General features: G+C 44.4%; 1 pseudogene; it reads left to right on the top strand.

Annotated features, from left to right (window-relative positions):
* The first annotated feature begins 8,590 nt into the window (after positions 1-8,590).
* Positions 8,591-9,169, top strand: LOC133749377 (lysosomal-associated transmembrane protein 4B-like; annotated as a pseudogene).
* Positions 9,170-10,070: the final 901 nt, after the last annotated feature.

Below are 10,070 nucleotides of genomic sequence, written 5' to 3'. Positions count from 1 at the left end.
GCAATTTTGAAGCTTACTAGGCAATTCAATTGCCTTTCCTTTCCCAATAATATATATTTTAAAAAGCGTAATGAGGAAAGGCGGCTAGAAAATGTCTTTCACAACTATATGCTTTTGGTCTAAATCTCATAGGGAAAATTTGACATTGAACATATAATACAAGGAGTCAACGTTTTTTTAAAATGTGATTACAAAGGGACAAGGTGGTGACTTTGAGCCCATATGCTGATAAGGCAAACAGCCACATCCAGGAGTGCTGTGGTTCTTTTTTCCCAATTAAAGTGCCAAATATATTTACTTTTCCAACATCATCTAGTTCTTCTTTTTAAAATGTTTATTAGTTTTTTTCCATCTACTTGAAAGAAAGCCACAGAGATACATAGGAAGAGAGATAAAGAGAGGGGTTGAGAAATTTTTTTATTTGCGGGTTTACTCTTCAAATGCCCACAATAGCCAGGGCTGGGCCAGGAAGAAGTCAGGAGCCCATAATTCTATCTGGGTCTACTACATGGTTGGCAGAGCCCCAAGCCCTTGAGCCATTACCTCTATCTACCAGGATGCATTACCAGGGAACTGGACTTGAAGCAAGTAGTTGGAACTTAGATCCACACTCTGATATGGGAGCAGACATTGCAAGTTATGACTTAACTCATGGCACTACAATGCCCATCCTCTTCATCTGATTTTTCCTTTACAAACAAACAAACAAACAAACAAAAAAACAAAACTATGTAATTTAGTTGTATCCTCAGTTTAAAAGATTTTAATTTTTTTAAAGATTTATTTATTTATGTGAAAGCCAGAGTTACATAGAGAGAGGAGAGGTCTTCCATCCGATGGTTCACTCCCCAATTGGCCACAATGGCCAGAGCTGCGCCAATCTGAAGCCAGGAGCCAGGATTTTCCTCTGGGTCTCCCACGTGGGTGCAGGGGCTCAAGGACTTGGGCCATCTTCTACTGCTTTCCCAGGCCATAGCAGAGAGCTAGATCGGAAGTGGAGCAGCTGGGACTTGAACTGGCATCCATATGGGATGCTGGCGCTTCAGGCCAGGGTGTTAACCCACTGCGCCACAGCGCCGGCCCAAAGATGTGAATTCTATACACAGGTGTTCTAATGAGAAAGACTCAGGAATGAGAGGCAAAATCTCAAATACCCTTAAGTAATTATTAGAAACAGAAGTGAAACTCATGGAGGTTGATGCATTTCTTGTAATTGGTTAATTGGCTGTTTGCCTTTGGGTCATGCCCCAATTCTCTGTTAACCACAACGTGTAATTGAAATACTGTTTTAGTTAAAAACAAAACAAAACAAAACAAAAAACAGCCCATGTGACACTGAGTGCTTCTCTGAAGGGATTTCTTCTTTTCTTTTTTTTTTAACGATTTATTTTATTTGAAAGATGAGTTACAGAGAGAGGTAGAGAGAGAGAGAGGTCTTCCATCTGCTGGTTCACTCCCTAGATGGCTGCAACAGCCGGAGCTGCGCCAATCTGACACCAGGAGCCAGAAGCTTCTTCCGGGTCTCCCATGTGGGTGCAGGGGCCCAAGGATTTGGGCCATCTTCCAATGCTTTTCCAGGCCACAGCAGAGAGCAGAATCGGAAGAGGAGCAGCCGGAACTAGAACTGGTGCCCATATGAAATGCCAGCGCTTAAAACCAGGGCTTTAGCTTGCAGCACCACAGTGCTGGCCCCCTGAAAGGATTTCAGTCCTAGGCATTTGGTTCTGCCTCTGTTTTGCTAGATGAGTACAGGTGTTTACTTGCCACCTCCTAAGTACTAAAATACAGAGTATCTCACAGCTGTCTTGATTCAAGTGTGTAAATATTTTTTGCAGCTCACTAAACGAGGCTGGAAAGTGTAACAGATTGCAAATGGAACCCTTTTTCAATATATAAATTAGTTAACTATTTCATTTCCTTCTGCTAGTGTTTATGTTCCAAGTCATTTAATGAAAGGATTTACTGTCTGTTGCCATGAACTACCTCACATAGTAGGTACTTGAATGTTGGTAACAAAAATAGCTAAGTGCAAAAGGGACCTCCAAATGTGGAAGATAGTCTCTGTCTTCTGGAACTTTCCAAAGTTGATGCCAAACCCCATTTGAGTGAAACAGACATAGAAGTGCTTCCTGAGGCAGATTAAAAATTGTAGTCAGAGAAACGAAGCAGATACAGGCTATCAAGAGCTCCCTATGTGCCAGGCACTGTGCCAAAAAACCCACATGCATTATCCCATTTAATGGCAATAAGAAAATATGAGCCAGAGAATGTGACCATCTCCGTTTTACAGATGAGCAAACTGAGGTTTTTGAGAGAGTAAACAATTCGCCTTATGGTATAGAGACACAGAGTGGCAGGCAGTCTGACCCCAGAAGCTGACATGCTTACCCTCTTGCACAGACTCTGAACAGAGGGGTGGGGTATTTCTCCAATAGCATCAGGCAACCTTCCACCCAGTGAGCCTGGGTGCCTTAATGTAACTGGAGCTTGGACACTGTGACTTCCCTGGTCCCTCCTGTGGCTGCCAACCTGCTTGTCCTCCCAGCACTGGCTGGACCCCACTCTTGTGACTTCCTCTCTGGGTTGACCCTGGGTGAGACATCAGCACCCCAGCATAGCTCAGCTCTTGCCTACTTGGTTGCCACTCTCATCTGCCTAATCTCATGCTGATTCCAGGCTAGGCAGGCCATTGTTGTATACATGCTGTGCACTGGGTGATAAGCAAGATCGTTGGAATGGGTGTAGGCAAGTGGGGGAGAAAATGTCATCATATAAATAAAAATGTGGTGAGAGCTTTCACATGGGCATGTCCAAAGTGATACGGGAACCCAGAGGAGGAAGCCATTTGCTTTGCCTGGGGCCATGGAGAAAGGCTATGCCAAAAGATTTGTATTCAAAAATATTTTTAAAGTTTCACTTATTTGAGAGGCAGAATGAGATAGAGAAATATTTGCCATCTGCTGGTTCACTCCCCAAATGGCTGTAATGGCCAGACCAAACCCAGAAGCCTGGAACTTCGTCTGGGTCTCCCAAATGGATGGAAGGGGCCCAAGTGCTTGGACCGTTTTCTCATGCTTTCCCAGATGGATTAGCAGGGAGCTGGATCAGAAGTGGAGCAAGCCAGGACTCGAACTGGCGACCATATGGGTTGCTGGCATTGCAGGTGGTGGCTTAACCCACTGTGCCACAATGCTGGCCCCATGGGATGCAGGCATGTCAGCTGGTGTCTTAATCACTAGGCTGTGTACTTTGAAAGATGAAGAACAGTTCTCTGGCAGAGAGTATGGAGTAACAGTAAACACTGATTACACAGATGTGTCTGGAAGGTCCAAACCAGGTCGCCTGTGGTTCTGTGTCAAGGTGACCATCCGCTGATCAGAGGCTGCAAGCTGGAGGAGCTTCCAGGAGTAAAAATCACTCTCGCTTGGTCCCAGCTTAAAGGCATCAAAATGATCAGAAAGCAACACCAGGGGTGGCTGTTTGGGTGGTTCCTGCCCTCTGCAGACAGTCTAGGAGCTAAGAGGAAGAGAGATAAGTCCAGATCCTGTGATTTCATTTGTCTCTGTGGTATCTCAGCACGAGGAACAGGATAGAATTTTATTTTATTTTATTCATTTGAAAGGAAGAGTGACAAAGAAACGGGGAGAGGGAGGAAAAGAGAGAGAGAAAGAGAGAGAGAGCGCGAGCTAGCGAGCCTGGAACTGCGTGCAGGTTTCCCATGTGGGTTGCAGGGACCCAAGCATTTGAACCTTCATCCACTGCCCTCTCGGGTACATTGGCAGGAAGCTGGAATGAAAGCAGAGGAGGTGGAACTTGAGCCAGTGCTGTGATATGGGACATAAGCAGGTGTCCCAAGAGGTGGCTTAACTCACTGCCCCACAACAGAATTTTTTTAAAGATGTATTTATTTATTGGAAAGGCAGAGTTACAGAGAAGCAGAGGGAGAGAGAGAGAGAGAGAGAGAGAGAGAGGTCTTCCATCTGCTGGTTCACTCCCCAGATGGCTACAACAGCTGGAGCTGAGCTGATCCAAAGCCAGGAGCTTCTTTCCTGGTTTCCCACAAGGGTGCAGGGGCCCAAGGACTTGGGTCATCTTCCAATGCTTTTCCAGGCCATAGCAGAAAACTAGATCGGAAGCAGAGCAGCCAGGACTCAAACTGGCGCCCCATATGGGATGCCGGCACTGTAGGCGGTGGCTTTACCTGCTAAGCCACAGTGCCAGCCGCAACACAACAGAATTTTAAAAGCAAAATTCTTGAACAAATTTATATGTTGAAATGTGTCCAGGTTTTATTTAAATCACTGGGGAGGGTTCCAAGAATTAGACAATCAGACAGAAGAGTTGGTTACCCTGAATGTTTATGCACACACAAGGTTAGGAAAGGAAAACATTGCTAATTTACATACAAAACTGGCTACGACACAAAAACACCATGGCGTCTTTCGGGTTAATCTCTGTAAAGACTGTAAAATCAGAGCTCCTTATCACATGGTTCAGGTAAGCTCTTTTATCAGTTGTGGGCTGCTGGACAAATATGCCTTGGAAACAAAGTCACAGTGCCCAGGAGACTCAGATGAGGCTGAACGGGTCCGCAAGCTTTGACTCCGCTCCCTGCTCCAGGGTCTCTCCTTCCAGTAAAGCTTCGCAGGTTCTTAGCATTTCTCTGCATGAGAGCGAGCCAATACTCTTCCTACGGCATACTTGCTGGAATTGTGTTCAAAGTGGGAATAAGCAGGCTCCAGGAGTCAGGTCTGAGGATTCAGCTCTCGACTTTCAGTCTTTTTTTTTTTTTTTCTTTTTTGACAGGCAGAGTGGATAGTGAGAGAGAGAGAGACAGAGAGAAAGGTCTTCCTTTTTGCCGTTGGTTCACCCTCCAATGGCCGCTGCGGCTGGCACATCGTGCTGGTCCGAAGCCAGGAGCCAGGTTCTTTTCCTGGTCTCCCATGCGGGTGCAGGGCCCAAGCACTTGGGCCATCCTCCACTGCCTTCCCCGGGCCATAGCAGAGAGCTGGCCTGGAAGAGGGGCAACCGGGATAGAATCCGGCGCCCAACCGGGACTAGAATCCGGTGTGCCGGCGCTGCAAGGCGGAGGATTAGCCTGTTAAGCTACGGCGCCGGCCTTTTTTTTTTTTTTTTTTAAGATGTATTTATTTATTTGAAAGGCAGAATTACAGAGAGAGAGATCTTTCATTCTCTAGTTCACTCCCCAAATGGCTGCAATGACCAGAGCTGGGCCAGGCTGAAGCCATGAGCCAGGAGCTTCTTCTAACTCTCCCATGCGGGTGGCAGGGGCCAAGGACTTGGACCATCATTCACTGCTTTCCCAGGCTCATTAGCAGGGAGCTGGATCAGAAGTGGAGCACCAGGGACTCCAACTAACACTCATAAGGGATGACAGTGTCCCAGGTGGTGGCTTTTCCTTCTGCACCACAATGCTGGTCCCTGATTTTTCTTGCTCATGGCTCCTGTCTATCTTTAAGTGATTTTCGCAAATCCTGTGGTTTCCTTTTTTTTTTTTTTTTTTTTTAAAATTTGCTTATTTGAAAAGCAGAATGACACAGAGACAGGCGGGGGTGGGGGGCCAGAGAATCTTACATCTACTGGTTCACTCCCTAAATGCCTGTAACGGCCAGGGTTGGGCCAGACTGAAGCCAGGAGCCAGGAAATCTTGTCTGGGTCTCCCAGATACTTAGGGTCATCTTCTGCTTTCCCAGGTCCATTAGCTGAAAGCTGGATCAGAAGCAGAGTAGTTGGAACTTGAACTGGTGCTCTGACATGGAATGCTAGCATCACTAGCAGTGGCTTAACCCACTGTATCACAACACCAACACTCTTAGTGTGTGTGTGTGTGTATGTGTAAGTGTTTACCCTCTCTTCTTCCCTGGTTATATGTAAGTAATTACGCATGCAAGATTAAAGCAGGAAAATGATTTGGAATTAAAATACAGATTTTGTTTTATAGTTCTCTCCCATATCCTCCTTTTTGCATATGGAAACCTGTAACTGTGTTTTTGTTTTCATTGGTTTAGCATCTTAAAGGAAATAGTTAAAAGACTCAGAAGTCAGTGAAATACTGGAGGACGAGAAAAGAGGTACTGAGCAACTCAGAATGCTTGGGAAGTCAGTAGATGTTTGATACAGTTCTGTGACTTCTCTAATGGTACAGCTACAGCAGCGGTAGCTCCTACTCACCACCAATCTCTCATTATGCCCAGATTCCGGTCTTTGATGCTTTTCTCCACTAGAAGGAGCCTCGGCTCCTTGGATTGAAGCAGTTTCCAAGACTTGAAATAGGGAGGCAAATTAAATGCTGGGGAAATAGCCTTCAATTGCCGGAAAATGAGGATTCTTTAAAAATGTATTAACATGGGGCCAATGCCGTGGCGTAGTGGGTAAAGCCGCAGCTCGCAGTGCCGGCATCCCATATGGGAGCCTGTTTGAGTCCCAGCTGTTCCAATTCAGATCCAGCTCTCTGCTATGGCCTGGGAATGCAGTAGAAAATGGCCCAAGTCCTTGGGCCCCTGAACCTGGAAGAAGCTCGTGGCTCCTAGATACACACACACACACACACACATGCATGAGAAGCCTTCAAAAAGTTCACGGAAATGCATATTATGAAAACAGAGTTTCAAATTATTTTTGCACCAAAATAAGCTTATCTTTTAATTTCATTTCCCATGAATTACCTCTTCCCCCTCCTCCCAATGCAATAGGAAAGGCAGAAATCAACTTACAAATAGATACGCAATTGTACTTTTGCATTTCTATGGACAAGGATCCTTTGTAATGTAAGTAGTTCACTGTAACTTTCAGAGTTCCCTCAAAGACAATAAAACCTGGAACTGTGTGCTAGATAGGTGTGCCAATAATCATTTTTCTCTACATCTTTCATGTTTTTTTCCTGATAGTTTGGTGATGAGGTATAGAAATGTCTTTATTACTTTGTGTATAGCAAAGAGTACACACAGGGAAGAAGTTGATATTGTCCCAAGAAGTAGAAATGTTGATGACCACCAGCGGTGAAATCAAACAGGCAGTATACACAAAAACCATGCAAAAGAGAGAATGTGTTCCCAGAAAATAAAAGAACGAAATATCTCAAAGAAGAGAATTAACTACATAGATCAAACCCTAACCACCTGGGGGAAAATGTTCTTATTTCTTTGCTCTGCAAAATAAGGCTCCCCAGCCAGTGCTTCTGGCACCACTTGGGAGCTTGTTAGACATGCAGACTCAGGCTTTGCTCCAGTTCTACTAAGCCAGTCTGTATCTTAGCAAGATTCTCAAGTGATTTGCATGCATCTTAAAGTTCGCAAAACTCTTATCTAGATACTCTACGAATTATAGTGAGCTACTCCTGAGACTGAAGTCTCCCAGCATGCATTCCTGCAGGCCAGACTATTAGATCGGAGCTGTGAAGACTATTGGTTAGGTACTGCTACACAGAAAACATGACAGCTTGTGCCATTTTGTAGAGAGAAAACATGTTACCAAAAACTGAAATCTATAGGAAAGGCAACTAATTAAAGTAAGAGTTTTAATTATAATATGGTTTCAATTTAATAAATAGTGGTTTGAAGTGGAGTATTTAATTTATTTATTCATTTGAAACACAGAGTGACACACACATATGCAAGGAGAGAGAGAGAGAAAAAGCAAAAGATAGCAAGAGAGAGAGAGAGAGAGAGAGAACAGAGAGAGAGAGGCTAGTGCAAGGTGTCCGGCGCATAACAAATCTTCCCAGGCAGACGAATCAATTAATTCACAAGCTTTTATTGGAATTCCACTCCCAGGCGAGATTCCCTGGCCCCCGCTCTGTTGGGACTGAGGAACCTCGCCCAGGAGCAGAACCCCAATAAAAGCCTGTGAATTAATTGATTCGTCTGCCTGGGAGGATTTGTTACGCACTGGACACCTTGCAGCTAGATCTTCCAATGGCTGATTCTCTTTGCAAATGTCCACAATAGCCAGGCTGGACCAGGCTGAAGCCAGGAGCCAGGAACTTCATTCAAGTCTCCCACGTGGGTAGCAGGAACCCCAGCTACCTGAGCCATCATCCTTTGCCTTCCTAGGCACGTTAGTAGGGAGCTGGATTGGAAGTGGAGGAGTTGGGACCGGACCAAGCATTCCAACAGGGGATGTGGGCTCCCCCAAGAAGTGGCTTAATGTGCTGCACCACAGTGCCCACCCCGGAGACTGAATGGTTTTGAACTGCATAATCAGATTCTAAATGCAAAAGGGAAACAATCATTTAACCACCTAAGTCCTGCAGTACTGATAACCATCAGAGTATTATGGGTATTTTGTCTGTGTTATAAAGTGTTCAAAATATTTACAAGAACCCAATATATTAAATTCGTGATTTTGAAGTAATTATTTAGACAGTATAATTAAATGTTTATAATCAATGGTTGAGTACCTGGAACATTTTAAGTTGTTAGAGATATGATTTGCTTTATCAATTGTATGAAGAGTATATTAATATTTGGAATAACTGCTTGTTTAATGGTTAAAGACAGTTTAACTTCCACTTGGTCATCATGGTGTCTCCTCCCTGGTCCTGGATGAGACACCAGAGTATCATGGGAAAATGGGCATAATAGATTCACAGATTATGAATGCCGTGGTCCTGTTGATTTTACTGAGTACCCAGACCAGTATCACTTCTTGAGTTCTGAACCAGGAGGCAACATTGAGTTCATGGATGATGCCAGTATGTGTATTGCTACTGCAATTTCTCTTCTCGTGATCCTGATATATGCCAAAGCCACTTATGGTACATGCAAGCAACATGCTGCCTGGATCACCCTGCTCTTCTGTTACCAGATCTTCGATTTTGCTCTGAACACCTTGGTTGTTTATTTATCCCAACTCCATTCAGAAATCTCTACAACAGCTGCCTCCCAATTTCTCCTACTCAGAAGATATGTCAGTGAATCCTACCTGTTTGGTTCTAATTATTCTTCTGTTTATCAGCCTTATCTTGACTCTTAAGCATTACCAGTTAGCTGCATTTGGAACTGCTACCAATACATCGATAGCAGGCACACCTCCGACGTCCCGGTTTATGTCACCAGCTCAACGACGCTACGGAGCTGTTACCCTGTATGACGATGCTACTGGGAATGGCCCTGCTAAGGAGCCACCACCACCTTGTGTGTCTGCCTAAGCCTGGGAGGGGGGTGGTGGAGCTGAGAGCAGCAGTCTGACTTCTCAGCCATCTGAGTGATGGTTCAGCACTCTCTCTGTGGAGAGGAGTTCTCCATGTTTACTTGTTGCTGAAATGCTACATTTTAAGATTTATATGTAAAGTTGAAATCCTCTGCAGTATCACACATCTGCTTGAGCCGGAACACAATGATAGATTACGTATAGAGGTCTTTCTGTACGGATAGGAATGTAACTTCTCTGAGCATTGACGCTGCCCCCAAATATGGATGGGCCTTGAGTCAGAGAAGTCTAGTTTTATACCCTTTGGGACATTGATCAGTTATAGTCTTTCTCTCTATTCCCTCTATCTGTTAGGAATGTGTAAAATAAAATCACACAAAATTTCGCATAAACCATCCAATGTATAGAACAAACAGACATGTTGATTGTGTAACTATTGCTCTAAGTAGGAGTATACATACACACACACACACACACAACAAGAGTTTGCCTACAAGCCTTTATGGTTTAAATTCAATGACCACTTGGATTTGCTGATCCTGAGTTTTATTGGTGGACTACCTTGAGATTATTAAATAATGCCAGGCAGTGGAGGTCAGTAACTCCATGCGTGGAGGTGGAACTGATTTATCTGGCACTGCATGGGAGTTGGTTTCCCCCTCTTTCCCAGTCTTCTACCTTAGCTTAACCCAAAGAGAATATCTGCTTGCTTTGTCAAGTGGGATGACTGCTATGTATTTGCCTAATATTATGGATGAGGGTTTTTCCTTCTTCTTCCCCTGCAATATGCTTCTCACTAGTGTGATTTTTCCCAGCATACTTGGCCATCTTTGAAAACATCACACAGTCTTCAGGAAAGTAAGGTGTGGGTTGCGCTCCCTGTTGGAAGACCTCCATCT

This window comes from Lepus europaeus, chromosome 20, assembly GCF_033115175.1.
Source record: "Lepus europaeus isolate LE1 chromosome 20, mLepTim1.pri, whole genome shotgun sequence".
Lineage (NCBI taxonomy): Eukaryota > Metazoa > Chordata > Mammalia > Lagomorpha > Leporidae > Lepus > Lepus europaeus.
The sequence above is the reverse complement of the archived record's forward strand: the minus strand, read 5'-3'. Positions and strand labels throughout refer to the sequence as shown.